Consider the following 20896-nt stretch of genomic DNA (forward strand, 5'->3'; position numbering starts at 1 on the left):
AGTATGGGTGTATTGCCCCTAATTAAATTAAACATATATTTAATAGATGGCCATGACAAATGAGTCATGATATTTAATATGGTCTCCAGGAGACACGATATTTAATATGGTCTCCAGGAGATGCGATATTTAATATGGTACCAGGTATTTAATACAGCATTGATTGTATTTCCCAAATATAAAACACAGTTTTGAGTGCTTCCATTCCTTCCACTTTTAGAAAACTGCCCGTGCTCCTTTGACAGCATCCAGACACTCACAAAGTTAGGAAGTGAATCTCCCCCCACTGCTTATCTCAGTTCTAGGAAATGTTAAATTTATCCAAATTCTGCTAAATTTTCAGAAGTACGGATACTATACAGTGGTACCTTGGGCTAAGAACTTAATTCGTTCTGGGGGTCTGTTCTTAACCTGAAACTGTTCTTAACCTGAAGCACCACTTTAGCTAATGGGACCTTCTGCTGCCACTGCACGATTTCTGTTCTCATCCTGAAGCAAAGTTCTTAATCCAAGGTAATATTTCTGGGTTAGCGGAGTCTGTAACCTGAAGCATATGTAACCTGAAGTGCATGTAACCTGAGGTACCACTGTATAATGAACTGAGTGATCAGAACATGAAGAGCTCAAAAACCAATGGATAAGCTGGAGGGTATTAAGATCAGAAGAAGGGCCTTGATAGATCAGACCAAAAGTCCATCTAGTCCTTTGCTTTCACAGTGGCCAACTAGATACTAATGGGAAGCCCATAATGACCCCTTACCACTTGTGTTCCCCAGTACCGAGTACTCAAGGTAAACAATCTCTCATAAAGGAGGTCAGGCATGTTCCTAGGGGGGTGGGGATCTCCCAATTGCCTCCATCTCCTTCCTTGTCTCTGCTGCCCCTCCTTCTTTTCATGGTGATGGTGGTGGCAATGGAGGCCCTACTCCTCCCATCCCCCAGCTACTTGTGGTTTTCCTGCCATTCCCTCACTCTCAGCTTGCCTCCATCCCCCTTTGCCACTGCAGTAGTGGCTGCCATGCCAGTGAGGTTTTCCACCTCCTCCTCTTCCCTGCTTGCCTTGCTCTAGGAAGGATGGAGATGGAGGTGGGAAGTGGCAGAACTGGTCAGAGGCCCTTCTTCACACACACCTTTGGACGGCCCTGAAGGAGGTTGGACAGCCACCATGACTAGTTGCAATTTTGCGTCATGCACTCTATTTTCTAATTATTTAAGGCTGGACTCTTATACACTTACTCGGGAGTAAGGCTGTGTACACAACACACATTGGAAGTAGTCTACTACTTCACAGAGCTATGATTCCCAGCTTCCTTGACAAACTACAGTTCCCAGGAGTCTTTGGAGGAAATAATGTGCTTTCAAAGCATGGTGTGCCTGCAGCCAGAGTCCCAATGTATTCAGTAGAACTTCCTTCTAAGTGAGATATGGGGAACTTGTGGTCCACCAGATGCTGTGGGATTCTGCCCCATTAGTCCCAGCCAGCATGGTCAATGGGTGAGGGATGATGTCTGGAGGACGACAGGTTCCCTAAGTGTGCATAGAGCTACATCTTACATTCCTTCACAGAGCAGCTGGTGACTGTAGCCTTCCATTTAGAAGAGCTGACAAGCTGGCTTTTATGAAACGCCAGGATTTGAAAAGGGCCCTCTGTGGATCAGACTTCTCTTCTCCCCTCTGCCCTATCCTCATTCTCTCTCTCCTTGTCTGCTCTGTCTCCTAAGCACTTGGGCACGTGCAAGGGCAATGGAGCATTTAATTAAAGAATTATTTAGGATTTGTAACAATATAAAGGAAATTGGGTCATTTGGCGCTCCTCCCAAGATCGCTGCCTTCTCTTTAGGTTCAGTATGTCTAGCCATGAGCATAACTGGTTTGTTTTTTTTAAACAACAACTATGCTCACATTTTGACATAACTTTTAGTTATTATGACATTTAAATCAGATAGTAGTTTCAGGCAGAAAGAAAGTTAATCTCAATAGAGGTTTGCCCCACAAAACTGGTTTTATGCTTACCCTGGATCAAGGCCCATTGCTATCTATTGCTGTTTGGACCAGGGACCTCCTTCCGTACACATCGTTTCCCAGAGTGCTGGTTCACACTTGTCATTGCCATTAAGTACAAGCCAGCTGTTCAATCACGCTGATTTCAGTGGAAGAGATTTAAGTACCTTCTGAATGAGAAACCCCAGAGGCATCCCACCTGCTACTTGGGGAACCCAGTGTTCAAAAAGGTGGGGGAAATGTAATGTTTTTGGACTGTTTTCCCCTCCATCGCTACTGCTGCATAGCTTTCCTAAAATGGATCTTTCAGCTCCTGACAGATGTGGAAATGGATTTCATTATGAAGATGCAGGAGCTGCCCTACAGGAAATGCATAACCAAGATGTTTTTGCTTTGCCTCCACTCCTTTCCTTCCGTTCTGGTTGTAGTTCAGTTTGGAGTGTCCAAGTTGTTTCAGTAAACAACTAAGAGCTTTTCTTGGAGAAACTGAATGGCCCAAGCCGATGCCCATATGTCAAGTCATATTTCTCCATTTCCACACCGAGGCTGTCACATATGGCTTGCTGTTTTGTGAGATGAGGCTTTTAAACTTAGAGCTCATTTTGGAGTTATTACTTTTGCCGCTCTGGTCTCCTTAGATTGTGGGGGGGGGGGAGTTAATTTAATAAAATCCAGAGGAAGAAGGAAAAAAAGCAGGAAAGATCAGGAGGAGGAAAACAAACTCCACTTGCTTCCCTCCGTTACTGCATCCCTTAAAAGGCCTCAGAGGGGTATGTTCACCTGACAACATTTGAATATGCACAGGTAGACCAAGTTCCTTCAATGTGATCTAGAGGAGAGATGAGGAACCTGTGGCATTCCAGACAAGAGCAGCTCCCTCAATAGGGAGCAACTCCAACAACCACCTGCCAGCAACAGTGAAGGTGCCACTTAGTGGGAGGGGTGAGGTGGTGGTGCATCTGCATGGGGGGTTGTGCTGGATTGGCTCCGGTGCCCCAAACTCACCACAACCACCCGCCTCCTCCTTCTCCTTCCCAGTAAATTGGAGTGATGCTGCTGCTGGGAGGTTACTGATCCCAGCCATAGATAGAATTCACTTTGATTCTTGAGAGTATGTTTCCATTTTCTTTCATATGTGATGAATTCTATCTTTTGTTGTTGTTGTTTCTCATTTGAATTTGCCCAGTTTAGGGACAGGCCCATAGTTTGGAGAGAAAGTACAGTGGTATCTCAGGTTACATACGCTTCAGGTTGCAGACTCCGCTAACCCAGAAATAGTACCTCAGGTTAAGAACTTTACTTCAGGATGAGAACAGAAATCGTGCGGCGGCCGCACGGCGGCAGTGGGAGGCCCTATTAGCTAAAGTGGTACCTCAGGTTAAGAACAGTTTCAGGTTAAGAACGGACCTCCAGAACGAATTACGTTCTTAACCTGAGGTACCACTGTATATGCTTTAGACTGATCATAGTCTGGGCTCAACTTCGAGCTAAAAAGACCTCAGCTAGCAGGGCTGGGAAATGCCCTTACCTGAGATGTTGGAGAAAAACTAGCAGGCAAGATGGAGCTATGAGCTAGATGGAGCAATGGTCTCACTCAGCATATTGTAGCTTCTTATATTTTCTAGCCATTTGATCTTATTTAACCTCTGTAAGTACAACAACCCCACCCCAACAACATACACCAATAATTTTCTCCCCAAGGGCATTAAGAGACCGTGACTGTATGGTTACTCTCTTGGTTTGGTATGAGGATACACTATTATCTCATGATATTCTCCATAACAAGCGTCTGAGATTCTGCAGGCATGTGGAGATAATCAACAACTATATTGAATAATAAACAAAAGAGAACTGTCAGATGACTCAACACATGGCTCTCTCCAGGGCTGTTGCAATATCGTTTTGGTGCTCCGCTATGTCATTGATCTCAGCAAGCTTCCTCTGTGATCTATTATCTGGGTCTGTTCCTTCTTGATTATCTCTCTCTCACCCGACATATATCATTTGTTATGCTCTGCTCCAACCTGTAAAAGTGAGCAGTTCATCACCAGCACTATTAACCCTCAGAAAAAAAATGTATGAATCCCTTCCATCCTCCTTTTGTGCGAAGCACTTGAGCTAATAAACAGAATAAATCTGCCCTTTGCATATTTTATTCTGTTGTGACTACTCATGAGATTTTTAGAACTCTTGTTTTTTAAAAAACAGACAGACAGGATCTGCTCCATTTGCTTTTTGGTCAGAGAACAGAGGATAACCTCTGCAGATGAATGGTTGGTTGGGATGAAATGACCATTCCATTATGCTCTCCACCCAGTCTCCAAGCCAAAGATTTGGAATTCCTTGAGGAAGTCTACAGCCAATACCTATAAACCAGTTTCCCAAACTTGGGTCTCCAGCTGTTTTTGGACTACAAGTCCCATCATCCCTAGCTAGCAGGACCAGTGGTCAGGGATGATGGGAACTGTGGTCCCAAAACAGTTGAAGACCCAAGTTTGGGAAACATTGCTGTAAACCAAAGATTTATCCTAAGCAATGTGTCCATACTTGTCCCAGAAAGCACAGCTATAACAGAAGTGCACCTGAGAGCTTATCTACACTTCTTCTTGTCCCGTTGTTTTCCTCAGGGAAAGTCACTCTTTAGAACTTAAGTGGAGCAAACAGCAATTTGGGTTTTCTCCAGAATGACATTTGCTTTAGCACTAAAGAGTGGGTTTTCCCTGGGTCAAGTGGAAAACTGCTCAAGTCTGTGCTTCCTAGGCATGGGACAAGAGAAAGTGTGGACAAACCATGACATCAGACTGGCTCAATACTGCAGGCAGCAGGTCCCAGAGACAGATGCAGTCATGGAAGATTTTAGGCTGTCTTGTGAGGTATTAATGCTGTAAACCTCCAACTATGTGCAACCTGCATATTTGTGAATAAACACAAATATTACAGAATGCCTTAAAACACCAATGACCTCCAGACTGGCACAAAAAGGGCCCCTAATTGGGTCCCTTTCCAGAAAATAGGCTGGCTCTGCTCTTCATTCTTTCAATGATTTCCCCCCTTTTTTTGCTCTGAATACCACAATCTGAACAAAGAATGCATTGCCCGAAAGCTCTCTTCTGGTGTTTGAAAAACTAGTTGGTCAAATAAATATAGAGTTTCTTTCTTATTTCTCACTGGGAAACTTAGCTCTTGGAAGCTGAAACATCCCTGGCCTCCACAACCTTGTTCAACCAGGCTGAATGCAAAAAAAGTAATATGTATTTCACATTTGCTATTTATTTATTTATTATTTTAAAAAACATTGCCTGGAAACAAAGGTTCTTGTTTTATGAATCAGGGTGTGTAACTATAGCAATAGCTATTACTGCAGACAAAAGGCCTACCCTCGCCCTCAAAGTTATATGCTGAACTTTTATTTATTCATGCAATGCTCCTAAAATTTGCCCTGTTGGTAAATCTATAGTTGGCAAATCTAGAAGCAGGCATATGGATCTGTGGGTGGTCTTAATCCGCCAACCTCTTGCTGAATTCTCGTTGGTGAAAGGCTTACCTTGCAGCTTCATAGCGGAAAGTTCATCAAGTGAAACCTTGTCTTGTGGAGGCCAGGAAGTAGCTGGAGTGCAAGCATGGTGAATGTGTGAGATTTATGTTCCTAAAAGCAATCCCATCCCAGAGGTATAAGTACTTTCCTCTAATAGTCTATTCTCCTTTCCCAACCCTACATTTTATTTCTATTTAAGGACAGCTTCTCTATTCTTCTGCCTTCAGTGCATTTGATGTCATTTAATGCCAACAGCCAGCTGCTCCAAGAGCCAGAACGCTCTAATCTAAGGCCATGAAACAAAGCAAATGGATGGAGTGTGCAAACTGCAAATCAATGTGGCCAGAATTAAATATTGATTCTATTTTTTCCTGGGCAGCTAGTCCATGTAGTCTACATCCCACCCTCTATAATCCCAAAAACAATCTCTTTTAGAAAGCTAATATACAGGGCAGGAATCCCTCTGTTCTCCAACCAAGCCCCTACATTTCTCTGTGCTTAAACATGCTTGATGTGCATTAATTTTAGATAGCATGGGGGGCTGGGCTTCCTTCTGGGTCCATCAAAATGGCCTGGCCCCACCCCCTGCACTGATTGTATGGAAGGGTAGTGAGATATTGATCCAATATCCAGGGAGGGATGAGTAATGCTTAAAGGCCAAATTTCAAATCCAGGCCACAGAGAAGAAATCAGCCACCAAGCCCAAAGCAATTTTGCTTGTTTTGTTCTAGCCTTCAAAACCAAGGGTAAGTGACCGGGGGTTTGATTACAGCCATTGCTGAAGCTGTGGGCTTTTAAAAAAATGAATGACAAGGTTCAGCCCTTTAGGGTCTGTTTATCATTTGAATTTTTGAGCCAGTCCTCTCCCAGAAGCTCAATACAGTTAGGGTGGACCAGGCCCTTAGGCAGTGCTTTTGTAAAAAAGAAAAGAAAAGAAAAGAAAAATGGTGCCTGTACTCATCATGAAGTTGTAACAGTAAGTGTCACACTTTTAACGTGGGGGGTGGGAAGATGCAGGTACCCCCAGAAAAAGAGCACTGCCCTTAAAGGTAAAGGTACCCCTGCCGTATGGGCCAGTCTTGACAGACTCTAGGGTTGTGCGCTCATCTCACTCTAGAGGCCGGGAGCCAGCGCTGTCCGCAGACACTTCCGGGTCACGTGGCCAGCGTGACGAAGCTGCTCTGGCGAGGCAGCGCAGCACACAGAAACGCCGTTTACCTTCCCGCTAGTAAGCGGTCCCTATTTATCTACTTGCACCAGAGGATGCTTCCAAACTGCTAGGTTGGCAGGCGCTGGGACCGAGCAACGGGATTCGAACCGCCGACCATGTGATCGGCAAGTCCTAGGCGCTGAGGTTTTACCCACAGTGCCACCCGCGTCCCTTAGGTACTGACAAAAAAAAAAAGAGGAAACAGATTTGCATGTGCTAAAGTGTATGCAATGATGCAAATTTTAGAAATACTTGTAATATTTTTAAGTGCTATATATAATACCACAGCAGGGAAGGCAGTGACCAAATCACCTGTATGCCTGCTTAGGCTCCTGTCAAGTTGCTGACTTGATGGGAAACTTCAAGGCCCCTGTTTTCCCTTCTTACTGTTTCTTCGTCAAATATTGGGGCTTATCCACACTTCCCTTTTGCCCTGCTCTTTCCAGACACAGGTCCGTGGTGCTGTGCGTGGTTGTGGTGCTCCTGCTGAGACCCACCTTTGATCAGGCCATGACTCATTACAGTGGTACCTCAGGTTACAAATGCTTTGGGTTACAAACGCTTCAGGTTACAGACTCCGCTAACCCGGAAGTAGTACCTCAGGTTAAGAACTTTACCACAGGATGAGAACAGAAATTGCACGGCGGCAGCGGGAAGTCCCGTTAGCTAAAGTGGTACCTCAGGTTAAGAACAGTTTCAGGTTACGAATGGACCTCCAGAACGAATTAAGTTCTTAACCAGAGGTACCACTGTAGTGGGTCCCAGCCCACCAGTTGAAGACCAGTGCCCTGGAACATGATACCGTTGCTCCTGCTGTGAAAAAAATGTACCGGAGCCAATCTCACCTGAATTCTTGCTTCTCTGCACCGTCGTTTGAGAGGGAAGATGTTGACATTGATGCCTCCTATCTGCTGGCACACCAGAAGGAGTGGGCCATATTGCGTCTATGTGTGCATGTTTCTATGCTACCCTCTGGGCATCCCAGCCTCATCAGGCAGGGCTTGTTTCTCCAAGGCTCTATCTGACAGTCTGCTTTGCTCCGCGGGAGACGTATATGTGCATATGCTTTCTGTGGGAGTGTTTGGCTGTATGGATTGTGCCTTGTGCGTGCATTCCTTTGGTCGTGTGGGAGTATTGCAAACTGTCTCTAGACCAGGGCTTCAGGATGGAGCTGCAGGTGAACTATGCTTGCACATTCTGTGACTTGAGTGAATGTGTGAGTGTGCTTGTGTGCAGTCCTGAGTGACAGGGATTGTGTAGGAGAGAAGCCTGTTCTCCCCCCCCCCCCCACCTATCTATATGCCATGCTCTTTCCATTGTATTCCATGGAGAGCAGAGGGGAAGGAGAGACAAAGCTCAGATGTGGAAGCTGATCGAAGCAGATTAATATAATTACAATATTACCAGCCTCGTTCTCACTTTCCCTACTCGTTACCCTAATGGTGATTATTATACTTATTATGTTCTCAGCCTGCAATGCTTATTGATTGCACTCCATTGCAGTGTTTTTAATCAGGCATCCGAAACATGCTATTATTGGTTCCAGGGGGGTCACCATTGAGCAAATGAGAGGGAGAACAAAAGAACAATAAAGAGATCAAAAATAAAATGCCAGCAGGAAAACCGAGCAATGAAAAGAGCCACTTATTCCACAGCCTGCTGTGAAATGCAGCTAACCTCCATGCTATACGAAGGGCAGGAACCAGACCCCAAGTCAAAGCCTTCTGTAGAGCTGCTGGAAATTTAACCCTCTGGAGATACTGATATTTCAGTCAGTTTTTCCACTTTGCCTGGAAATCAGAAAGAGCCTGAGAAAGGAGGGAAAGAAAACCCCAGCAACCTGAACACCACCACCAATTTTTCTTATTTGGTTTAGCAGGAAGATCTAAATTCTATCGCTTGGACTAAAAGGGACCTGCATTTTGTGGCTTCCCTCCTGAATGGAAAAGCTTTGCTCAGCCCCAGTGGATGGGTGCTTTATTTAGTTCTTGCCTCCACTCATTTTATTATTAAATATAATCTGTCATGGCGACACCACCAAACTAGCTTGAATCCAATAGGCATTGTTTCGTTAGGCTTGAGCCAAAAAAACACATTCACCTAGTTTCATATCTATTGCAGTTTTAATGATACTTAACACTTGCTAGAAACATAGTCTCTCTCTCTCTCTCTCTCTCTCTCTCTCTCTCTCTCTCTCTCTCTCCAGTATATTGTGTTCTGCTTTTTGTTTCTTCAGCTGCTTCTTCTCCTGCTTCTTCTCCTGCTTCTTCTCCTGCTTCTTCTTCACCATCCCCTTCTCTGCCAGGGATGGGGAAGATTTTCAATCCAAGGGCCACTTTCCCTTCTAGGTAACCTTCTGGGGGCCACATGCCAGGGGCATAGCGTGTGCTAATGCAGTGGGGGGGGCATGGCAGGGGAGTGGGGGTGGAGGGAGCTCACCCCACCAGCTCTCACAACTGTTTTCCTAATTTTATGCTTCAAAAGCTATAGTGGATACTATAACAACGATCTTGCTGTTTTGTTATTTATTGCTGCTGAATTCTTAAATGGCTGGTCAGGCTCTTTAATTGCTCTTATCTTTACTGTTTATTGTGATACATGTTGTTGTTGTTGATTAGCTTGTTAGGCTTTAATTTATATGCCACTTCCTCACAAGTCAAGTAGCCCACAATATACCAAATGAAAACAGCAATCAGGGATTCATAACATAGCATCCACACTGGTATTTTATTAACAATCTATAAATAACAGTTCAATTCATGACATATTACTGGCATTTCAGTAACATTAGGAAGTATTTTATTTTTTAAAAAATCCAAAGGCGTATAGGAATGTTTTAAATAATAACTAAGTAACCTAGGATTCATATTTATAGACTAAAATTTAATGGTTCATGCTAAATCTCTTTCAAGAAGAAGTATCTGAAGTTCTTAGGACGCCTGAAACATTTTTCTGCAAAAGTATAATTGGTGCTGGACTTTGCTTTACCATTTGTGAGATAGCAGACTTGTCTTTCCATTTCCTACTGAACAGGAATAGTAGCAACTCTTGGTGCAAACAGCCTATGGCCCACCTGTCGGTTCAAACCCTCCTCAATCTCTTGTTCCACCTGGCTGAAGGGCTTATGGGGGAGAGGAGGCTGCCAACAAAGGCAAGGCATTTTATACAGGAATCAGGCCAATAGTGGCAGTATTGTCCTAACAGAGAGAGCTGAAGCCAGCTGGAAACTAAAGGAAGCTCGCAAAGCCTCTATTGTAGCTGACTGCACCTCTTTGGAAGAGCTGGCTGGGTTGTCTTAAAGGCTCTCTCCTGATTCTGCTGTTGGTGACTTTTATGAGGTGGCAACTTTTATGACCTGGACATGTTGTTTGGTGCTCATCTTCTGACTCCGAGGAAGGTGGAAGTGCTACACAGCCAGGTTGAGAAGAGAGGTGCTGAGCTTTAGTGGGTCAGTCTGTATTTCGACATCATTTATATCTTCCTCAGGGCATTGCAAGGGCCCAGGGTTCAGAGACACCAATATCTCATGCCCTCCAGAGCAATCCTTCACCCTGGCTAGTGCAGGCTGACATGTCCATGGCCAAGGTGTGTTCGTGCCTGTAAGCAGAGAAGTACAAAACTCCTATAAAAAGGAGGCCTAGGAATTTGACACTGGTGCACACACCTCCATCTTCGAGGTGCCAGTCTTTTCCCCTTCTACCTCCCCCCTTCCCTGCTTTTTCCATCTTTCCCATTTACTGCTGAGTCACCGAGAGGCTATTATGCAATTGTAGGAAACAATCTAACTGCAGAGATAATGCAGGGAGAATGACACATGCCAGTTTCGAGAGCTGCTGCATTCAGTTAGAATTACCCACGTGTGTATTTATAGCTTGCACCCCAGATTGGGGAGAGAAAGCCTTCTCCAGCAGCAGGGATGCAACCAAGAGGCAGAGAACAATCAGGAGAGCAATAATATACATTGCTCCCTCCCCCTCCTTCCCCATGCACTACTTTAGCCTGTTTGACAGCACCAGCCATCAGAGGGAAAGCAGCCCTAATAACGAATGCAAAGAAGGGGATGGAATCTTTGTTGCACGATGTATCCTCGGCATCTGTTGCACTCCCACTGGTAATGCTCATTATAAGTACAGCATGTGCACAGTTTGGCCAGGATTGATCCTCTGAGTGATCATTAATTCATAAGCACAATAATGGATTTTTGTGTGTGTGCACATGTTCTCATGCATGTTTTATTGATGTGGCCGTTTAAGCATGTGACTGGCTGGCAGACCCAGGCCCCTAGTTTTTTTGCGGGGGTGGGGGCTGATGATACGGTCTACTGTATGGGTGGCTAGCTTAGAGCACTGATAAATCCAAGACCCATTACCAGGTACAGAGAAGAAGAAGAAGAAGAAGAAGAAGAAGAAGAAGAAGAAGAAGAAGAATTTTATTATTTATATACCGCCCATCGGGTTGGGTTTCCCCAGCCACTCTGGGCAGCTCCCAACAGAACACTAAAAACAGAATAAAACTTCAAACATTTAAAAAAAACTTTCCTAAACAGGCTTTAAAGCTCTGTATCTGAGCATTTTTTTTTCTCCCAGTGCTTTCCCCAGGGAAACCCGTGTTTTACTGCTGAATCAGAGCAAATGGCAACCTGCTCCAAATCTGATTGCTATTTGCTCTGATTCAGTGGTAAAATAAGGGAGAGAGCACCAGGTCAAAAAGCAAACAAACAAGGCAAACAAACAAACAAAATCCACCCATGGTCAGCTTTAATGCTTGGACCTGTGCATAGAAATGCTGTACAAAAGGAAGTCTGGATAAGCCCCCAGTGGCATTGCAGGTACTCCAATTTTTCACCCACCTTACAAATCCAAATTCAGTGATGGAAGAAATTGCACAAAGAATGAAGATCAAGCAAATCAGCACAGTGGCGTAGCGTGGGTTGTCAGCACCTGGGCGAGGCAAGTAATTTGCGCCCCCTAACCCGTGGATTTGCGCCCCCTAACCCGTGGATTTGCCTAACCCCCCGATGTTGCGCCCGGTGCCGCCGGCCCCCCCTGCACCCCTCACGCTACGCCACTGAATCAGCACACATCGACTTAATTTGTGCAGTAGAATATGGGGGCAGTGTTGTTGAAAAGAAGAAGTCTGGAGGAATGGACTTGAGATGTTGAGCATGCTGAAGCTGGAACCAGCGGAAGCTGGCATATTAGGGCAAATGGAGAAATTCCTCACCAAGTTCGGCCTGCCAATAGCCAGTCCCTGCCAGCCTACCTCCTTACTTACTCTCAGTCTAGGTGGTGGCACTGGCTATCAGCCTCCTCCTTTTCCTCCTTGGACCTAGTGTTGCCTTGGAGTAACTCAGCAGGGAAGAGGATGGGAACCATACCAGAATAAGTTGACTCATCTTAATAGTGACTCTGACTCAGCCAGCCATTTGCTCTAGCTCCACCTAGTGTTGGCCTCCCAGCCTTCTGCCCTACCAGTCCAAATGGGCACCAGCCACCAGTGACTGAAAGAAGAAAGAGCTGATTCAGGTTGTGTCATTCAGATGGTTATTTCTCTGGGGCAACAGATCAAATCTCTCTCTGCTCCTACTATGCCACTGCCATGGCTGACCCAAAAGCACACTTGTGATGAAGCTGCACATGGCCCACAAAAAGCTGGATGTTTTAGTCTTTGTTTTAGTCATTGTTTTAAGCTCCCATCAGTAACTTGGAAAGTAAGGTAACTGAGGAAGAAAAACCCTCACTGTATATAAAAAATATGTGATCAGTTTTCCAAAATCCAAATGGCAGCTGCTCCCATGATGCAGTGCTTCTTCTGAGAGAGGGAGAATGGGTAATGTCCAGCCCACAATATTTCTTCTGGGTCCTTGAAAACTGTGAAAGTGATCTAAAATCTCTGGTTTAGTACCTTGTTTCCTCCATCTATTTGCATCTTGGCAATCAGCTCCCCGGCCAAATCCTGAGCCCCATGGCTATTTCACATCAGACAGTATGTCAGCAGGTTGCCACACACAAGGAGGTAATGATCCTGACTCTCTAATGTGAGCAGTTGGACCATTGTGCAACCAGAAGAATTTATTTGTTGTTATTAATATTGTCATATGGAGGGGAGGAGCTGTAGCCAGAGGTAGAGCCCATGCCTTGTCTACGAAGGCATGCAGAAGGTCAATCCCTGCATCTCTAGGTGTGGCAAGTGATCACGTAGTAGGCAATGTGAAAGACACGAGCCTAAGACTCTGGAGAGCCACTGTCAGAATAGGCAATACTGGACTGATTGACAAGTAGTGTGTCATGGCGTAAGACAGCATCTTATACTCCATGTTCTATTATGTTTCTCTATAGTGGGATAGAAATATTACGCTCTGTTTGGTTCTCCTAATCCTCACTAATCATATATAATTGCCTGCCCCAGAAAGGAGCATATATACCTTTGCCACACTATCTTCTCCTCACCAGCTCTCCTCAGTGACTGATTTTCAATACTGGGTGGTGGGATGCTGCATAACCTATAGCCGTAATAACCCTCCTGGTTCTTCCTGGGATTTTATAGCATTTATGTCATTTTGTAAGTGCATCTGGCTCTGTTCATGCAGAATGGTCCCTTTATGCCTGCAGTGGCAGGTTGTTCTCTTTGGATGAAGTCAACATCCTGTAATTTGGACGCAGAGCCTGCCTCGTCTCTCCTGGGAGCTATTTCCTCCACCTCTCGCTTGGTCCAGCAGAGGTGTTTTATCACTTGCTCCATCTGCAGCCCCTCGCCATTGACCTGCCTCTCCTGGGTGCTTCCAAACACAATGAACCCATCTCCAGAATGAGCTTTTCATTCCCAGCCAACTATCTGTCTTTTGGTCGGGGGGAGATCTTCTGGCAGGGCATAGAATGGAGGGCACTGCAGTGGTTCCCCTGGGATACGTTGGCCATGAGTCCTTTGAATTTAGTGCTGACTCCAGCAAGGCTCTGCCATAAAACACTCTTGGTTGGCAGGCATCCACTTGCCTTTCACGTTAACTCAAATCTCCCGTGGTGGAGAGACGTTTTCTGTTAGGAATGGGAATGATGAGCAAGGGGGTCAAGGGCAGGGAGAGAGCTTTGATGTGGGCACTGCGGACAGGCATATTAACCCCAAAGAGGAAGGGGTCAGCTGGGGGAGTCAGCAAAAATTCGTGTGTTTTGATGCCGAGTAAGGGGTACAAAAATAAAATAAAATGCGCCAAGCAACCATCTGAGGGTGAAATGGGGCAGGGATAGAGAAAGGTTTGGATGAATTTTAGAAAATTAAATTGGAATACTCATTTAGTTGGCTAAAAACGCCGCTCTGCTTTTGTGTCGTGATGCAAATCTGTGAATTGGAGCTCACTATGAATATTCATATCAGACCAAAGAGAATGAAAGGAGGGTGTGGGGAGAAGAAGAAGACATTGGGGTGTGAGTGGGGGGTTTACTAATGTGCTGGAGAGACTCATCGGCTCTTTGAGGAAGCCCATGCACCAGGCAGAGACAACGTTTAGAAAAGTTGTCCATAGCGTGCTGCATAAAACCCTTGATTTCTGCAACAGCCAAGGATGGGGAGGAGGGAGGAGGACAAGACAAAGGACTCCTGACTTCTCAGCGCCAACTTAACTGAACAGCTATGATCAAAGGGGAGACGTGTAATTCATAGTAATGGGTGTCCCTGAAAATCCTTGACAAATATTCGAGAAGAGCTTCCTTTTCAGCATCTGGCTCTTTGTCTGGAATCATGACGAATCCACAGTGAACAGAAGTAGACAGGCCTAAGGAATCTGGGTGGTTTGTGGGGGTGGGGTGGAGGAACATTTGCACAGGTCTCCACACAATTCCAAGCCCCCATGAAACACTAAGAAGAACTTCCAAACTCTAAGAGTAATTCAGAAGTGAAACAAATTGGCCAGGAATTAATTGATTCTCTTTCCGAAGACATTTGCCAAAGAAAGCTAGACAAACTCCTATCAGAGATGCCTCAGCTGAAGAACACCATGTCCTGGGACAGGAGCCCAGCCTGCATTGGAGGCTTGGACTATATCAAGGATGGCTAAGTGTTCAACACTAGGGTTCCTGTACTTTTGGTAGATGTAGAACAAGGAATTATGGATACAGCAGCTTGTAACATCACAGTTCTGGAGGGGGCTGAAAAGTTGTGCCTGCTAACATTTTCTCTCAAGCCAGAGATGACAGGATTGTAGCTCAGTGACAGAGCCAACACAGAAAAGGTCCCTGGCATCTCCACTGAGGGCTGAGAGAGACCTCTGTCTGAAATCATGGAGAGCCAGTCAGTATAGTGCATACAGACCTAGCATGCTCACAACCACTTGTCAATCACCTGACATCACAATGACATCAGGTGATCTCTTTCCCTTTGCTGGCATGATTTGAAATCAAATCACTGCAGGCAAAAAGAAACAGCACTTTGAAGCATTGTTGTGATGGGTGGTACTTGCCAAGGCACTGTCGATCAGCTGGCTGTCAGTGCTCACAAAGCACTGTCCCATTTCAGATGTTCCCAACACAGAAGCAGAGACTTGTAAGTAAGATGGAGACTTTTATTCAGGCAAATAATGTTACAGACTCAGCAGCAGACACAAAGCTCAAAAGTATGGTTCAGGAGTTCAAGAGCAGGGCAATAACTGTTTGGAAGCAACAAAGATGTCCCAACAAGTGTCCACACCCTGCCTGCCAAACCTTTAAAGATGAGTCATGGTGCGTGCACACTTGCTTACCTTGAGGGAATGCCAGGATTGCAAATGTGCACTCCTTCAGGGTGGGTGAGTCTGAGAAGGCATTGTCTGGTTTTAGGCAACAAGACTGCACCCTCCTGGTGGGGCTCCAGTTTAGTCACTGCAACCTCTGGTTTCACCTTCCCCCATAGCTGGTCAAATCCTCCACAACCTCCATTGAGGCTCTTCCTTCTGCATTAAGGGCAGGGCAGGGCAGGGGAGAACTGCCATCTCTGCTTCCTCTTCCAATGCAGCCAATGTCAGGGTGGAAAGGGAAGACCCTCCTCCAACCCAGGTTCCCCCATTCAGTCATGCATTCCCCCCTTCCCCTGCATCAGAACCTGCCGATCCAAACCTGATCCTGACAGTGCGGTAGGGCCAATGACATACAGCCAGTTCAATTGGGCCTTACTGTCAGCCCCACCAACAGAGGAATAATCTGGAGCTCACTTTAAGCTTCAGATTATTCTCTTGGAGATGTGTCCTTACTGGTCTCACACCTGATATCACATACAATATCAGGTGTGGAGCAGGTGGGCATGGTTTGGGGGGGGGAATTCCTATACGGGCCAAATTGGCCTTATTAGGCTTGTGGGCAGGAGGCTCCTCACCCCTACACTGTAGACCAGCCTTTCTCTCCAGATGTTGTGGGGCTACAATTCCCATCATTCCTAGCTAGCAGGAACAGTGTTCAGGGATTATGGGAGTTGTAGTCCAACAACATCCAAGGACCGTAGGTTGAGCAAGGCTGCTGTATACAATGCCGAGCTAGATGGAACAATGGCCTGACTCAACTGAAAACAGCTTCTTATGACAATGGGCTGGTGTCCCATATTGCAGGCACATGGCTGGCAGTTTTTCCAGAGCTTTGGCAGGCCTCTAAATTTCTATTTTTCCATGGATGCCAGCTATGGAAAAGAAACCATAGTGCAATCTGCTGCTGTGGAAAGAAACTGGTAAAAGTGATTTGGTAGGAAATGGGGAACCCGTTATTTTGGTTCCCTATAGTGCCAGGAACTCAAGTCATTAAGGTTCCTCCCAGCCTGATATGGGAAGATATGGGAACCTTTGTCCAAGGTTCCTCCCAGCCTGATATGAAGGTTTAGATAGCAATTCCTTGATTTTTCAAAAATGAAGGATCTTATCCCAAATACGAAGAGAGGATAATGGAAGACAGGAATTAAAAGGGGCAACGAGGGAGCCTCTCTCTTTCTCCCAGGCCACCCATTAGTATTGCCAGGCTCTCAATATTTTAAATGCAATTATATGACATGTGATGGCAATTCAGAATTAGAATTTCTCCCAATATACTTCTTATAAATTACCCAGTCCCTACAGAAGTGCAAACATCTCTGGGGTGGCATATAGCCATTATTCAATGCTGATTTGAATAAATGATGCCAAGCATGCTAGCTTCAGCTGACAGCACCTGAGGAACGTTAGGTGGGTGGAAGGTAATTACACAAATTGGAACTTGGGATAATTATTCAAAGCCTACGTACTGTCCCTCCTTTGGGGAACCCTTTTCATAAAATTCATATCAACTAGATCTACCCACAGAGAACACTGGGCCTGTCCCCGTAATTCTACATTAGTCAAAGCAGACATCTAGGATGGGGGGGGGGGGATCATAAAGACTTGCTTAGTCTCAAACCTTTAAGTAGTATAAGAAATCCTTAAAGCTGTAGCATGATAGTGAGAGTCGCATGCATACAGTAAAAAATGAGTTGAAATCTGTGGCTGCTGCAGACAAGTGATGCCACTGAAACACATAAAATTCCCTAGCTGCAAATGCAATTTTGTTGGTCTGATTTGCTCAGAAGAAATACTAATTAAGCATTATTCCCCTCCAAGTTCTTCAATGGCTTGGAGTGGAAAACTTGATTCTGTACATAAACAGAGGGTTGCTTTTAACTTAAGTCTGATTTTGCTGTACTGCTACTGAACATTCATGCAATACTTTCAAGGGTTCCAAGAGTTTTTATATGCATTATCTAACTAGATTCTTCACAACAACCCTCTAAGTCAACTATGGGATGACTGAAAGTGTGGTTGAGTGACTTCACCAGGCTGGGAAGTATGGACTAGCGGGATAGTGAGCAGACATAGCAATAAAAGCCTTTCCTTATGCCATAGGTGGACTCTACACACATACAAAAAATGCTGTGAAAATGCATTCTAAAAAACGTTTTGAAAAATATATTGAATTTTCATAGCTCACCATCTCCATCTGGTGTCACATTTGTATATTGTACTTTACAACACATTTAAGATGTTTTATTTGCAGCTCTATAGCTGAGTCCATAGTCTGGTTTAGAAGCTTTCCAGAGCTTAGTGAGCCCAAGTCTGGAGCCACATGCCATCTTTCTTCCAATCAGCCAATCAGAAGCCGTGCTTTGATTTTCAAATGCTTTGGAAGTCAAACAGACTTCCGGAATGGATTCCGTTCGACTTCCAAGGTACGACTGTACTTGGCCACAAGCAGAATGCAATTTAGCCTGGTTGGCACCGAAGAATGGAACTGCATCTGACTGAGAAATGGTGGAGCCATCATTTGCTTCCCTGTCCCTCTATTTCACCCTGCAGGGATCCTCAAGTGTAAGGCCTGATGTATGACCGTGTCACTAAACCTGTCCAGCAGCACTGTGAAACTGCAGGGGGATGTGGCTCCTTTGTGACCATGTCATAGTTTGGTGGCAGCATTACCATCAATGTGCCTCCGTGAGATGGATTGCTGCAGCCCTGATGCCTATGCAGCAAAAAGATGTCATGGTGATAAGCAGCAGTGACTGAAAGCCTCTAAACCTTGTCACTTTGCAGGCTGGTATGTCCTAATACACATCAGCGAGTGGGAAAAGGCAGGGGCAGAGCTCAACAGTTGCCTGCCATGTTCTGGCTGCAATTCTCATTCATTAACTAATGAAAGTGCAGCCACGTTTGATCTTTTTTCTACAGCTTGCAAGAGAGGCAGAATTAATCCTATTAAGAAAAGAAGGAAAGGCACAATCCAATCAAAGCCGAGCACTTTTTAAGTCCCACTGATCTTGATAGGAGAGATTTAAGTAGACGCCTAAGCAGGCACCAAATGTCACGGGCAATGTCATGGGCAGCATGCGTTCTTGGAAGTGAGTCGTCCCACTGAAAGGTTTGTATTTGTTTTCAAGTAAAAATGCATAGAATTCTCTGTGTTATTGTCACCCAAATTAGCTGACTGTGGGGTAGGAATGGGTGACTCTATCAATTTCTGTTTCTTTCGGTTTCTCATTTCCCCAGTCTTTCTAATTTTTAAATTTTAACTGGTTTTATTACATCATAGATAAAATACAAACACAATCAAATACTACAGTTCCAAAAACGCAAAAATATAAGAAATGACAAAAGAGTCCCCTTATCTTTTCTCTTAAGTTGTCAACAAAATCAGAAGATTTTCCAGTCTCCGCATTTTAAAAAAAGTCTTTATGAACATTCAGAAGTATTTGAGTGCAAATCTCTCATGATATACACATTTTCCCCTGGCACGTTTTTATATGTTATTTTCACAAATATCTGCATTTTTATGCACCAACACAGACCCCTGGTGCTGTATATGCATTACTGTACACATTACCAGACCCAGTGTCTCTATTTTGTAGAGATAGTCCAGGATTTACAGAAGCCGCCCCAGTTTCTTATCTGGCTATAGAATGTCCTGCTTTTCCTTTGGACATCCCTATTTTCATTGGAGAAATGCTGGAGGGTATGGAGTTATGTGACCCTTGAGCCAAGGAGATAAGTAACTATGCAACCTTTAGAGGACATCCCTGTATAGGGAATCCCTGTATATGTGGAATGTTTTATTATGTTTTCATATATATTGGAAGCAGCCCAGAGTTGCTGGGGCCATCCAGTCAGATGGGCAGGCCATCATCATCATCATCATCATCATCATCATTATTCCCTATTTTCATCAAATAAATGTTGGAGAGTATGCAGCATTACTGGGCTGGAGAACTGTTTTGTAAAATCTGTAGACGTGTGAATTAAAAAAGATGGCTATGTTTCGGTTCTCGCATTTTCATCCCTTCCTACAAAAAGTCTCAAAGAAACTTACAGATACAAAAGTTTCAAACCAACATCAAAAGAATAAAGCCACAGGATCCACTAAAAGTGCTCACGCTGCAATGTTTTCAAAAGGATGGATCCCACCCCACCAGACTAAAAAGAGCTGTGGTGAATTGACTTGCCCCCAACCCACAGACTGAATACAGAGAGCTGCCTCAGCCTCACCTCTAAGAAGACACTTGCTTTGTAATAATAAATGGTTGGCGGGGGATTAGCTGTGTTATCTGTGCGGTTGGTGGGAAGTCAGGAGAGTCAGGTTTGTATGTGGATGATTGCTGCGAATTTATTTGGGAGAGGTTACTGTGTGGGAAAGTCTGGGTGCAGTTTCTACATCTGTTATTTTGTTTTGGGTGCCAATGATGCTCCACAATCCATTTAAAACTCAACAATAAAAGAAAGCACCAAGCCATCAGAAAACAATGCAGTAGTTCAGAGCCTCTAGGCAACTAGCTTAGAAAATCAAATCTCTGCCTTAACAAATAGATCTTCAAGAGGTAGCGATAACCACATGTTTTAGCCAAACAGCGTTCCTGTCCCAGAGGTTAATCTGTTGGGGGCAGACTAGAAAGAACATCGAGGGCCAGCTTGCACATTTTACGAGGCCCTCTTGCTGCATTTCCTATACAGTGGCACCTCTAGTTATGAACTTAATTCATTCCAGAGGTCTGTTCTTTACCTGAAACTGTTCTTAACTAGAGGAGTGCTTTCGCTAATGGGGCCTCTTGCTGCTGCTGCACCACCAGCACACAATTTCCATTCTATTCCTGGGGCAAAGTTCTCAACTTGAGGTAACTCTTCCAGGTTAGCAGAGTTTGTAACCTGAATCATTGGTAACTCGAGGTACTACTGTATGCTACCGTACTCAGGCTCCGATTGGCCATGTTATTTTGAAGAAAGCAGCACATAAACCAGAATTCCACTTATGCATGGCTGCTGCAATTAATATGGTGTTTTAAAAAAGAAATGCTTACAGCTATTATTATTATTTATTAAATTTGTATGCCATTCTTCATCTGTAGATCTTGGGGTGGCTCACAACATAAAATTACAATATAAAAACACAAAATACAGTTGCCCATGCAGATATGGGCAAGGATGAGCTCAAGGTCCTGCGTGTGTAAGAGATGTGGTGCTGCTGCTTGTTGCTGATACAAACTCCCATTGAGGTGAATGAGGCAACTGAGGATCACTCGTCATTCCTCAGTTTCTCATTTCTAAGAACAACACTCTCTGAGGCCACATTCAGAAGAAACTGTAACATATCATCCTTTCTTTTCCTTTCTCGGGAGTGACACAGAAACTACTGTGTTTCATGAGGCAG

Source organism: Podarcis liolepis (assembly GCF_965112155.1).
Source record: "Podarcis liolepis genome assembly, chromosome: 6".
NCBI classification, from domain to species: domain Eukaryota; kingdom Metazoa; phylum Chordata; class Lepidosauria; order Squamata; family Lacertidae; genus Podarcis; species Podarcis liolepis.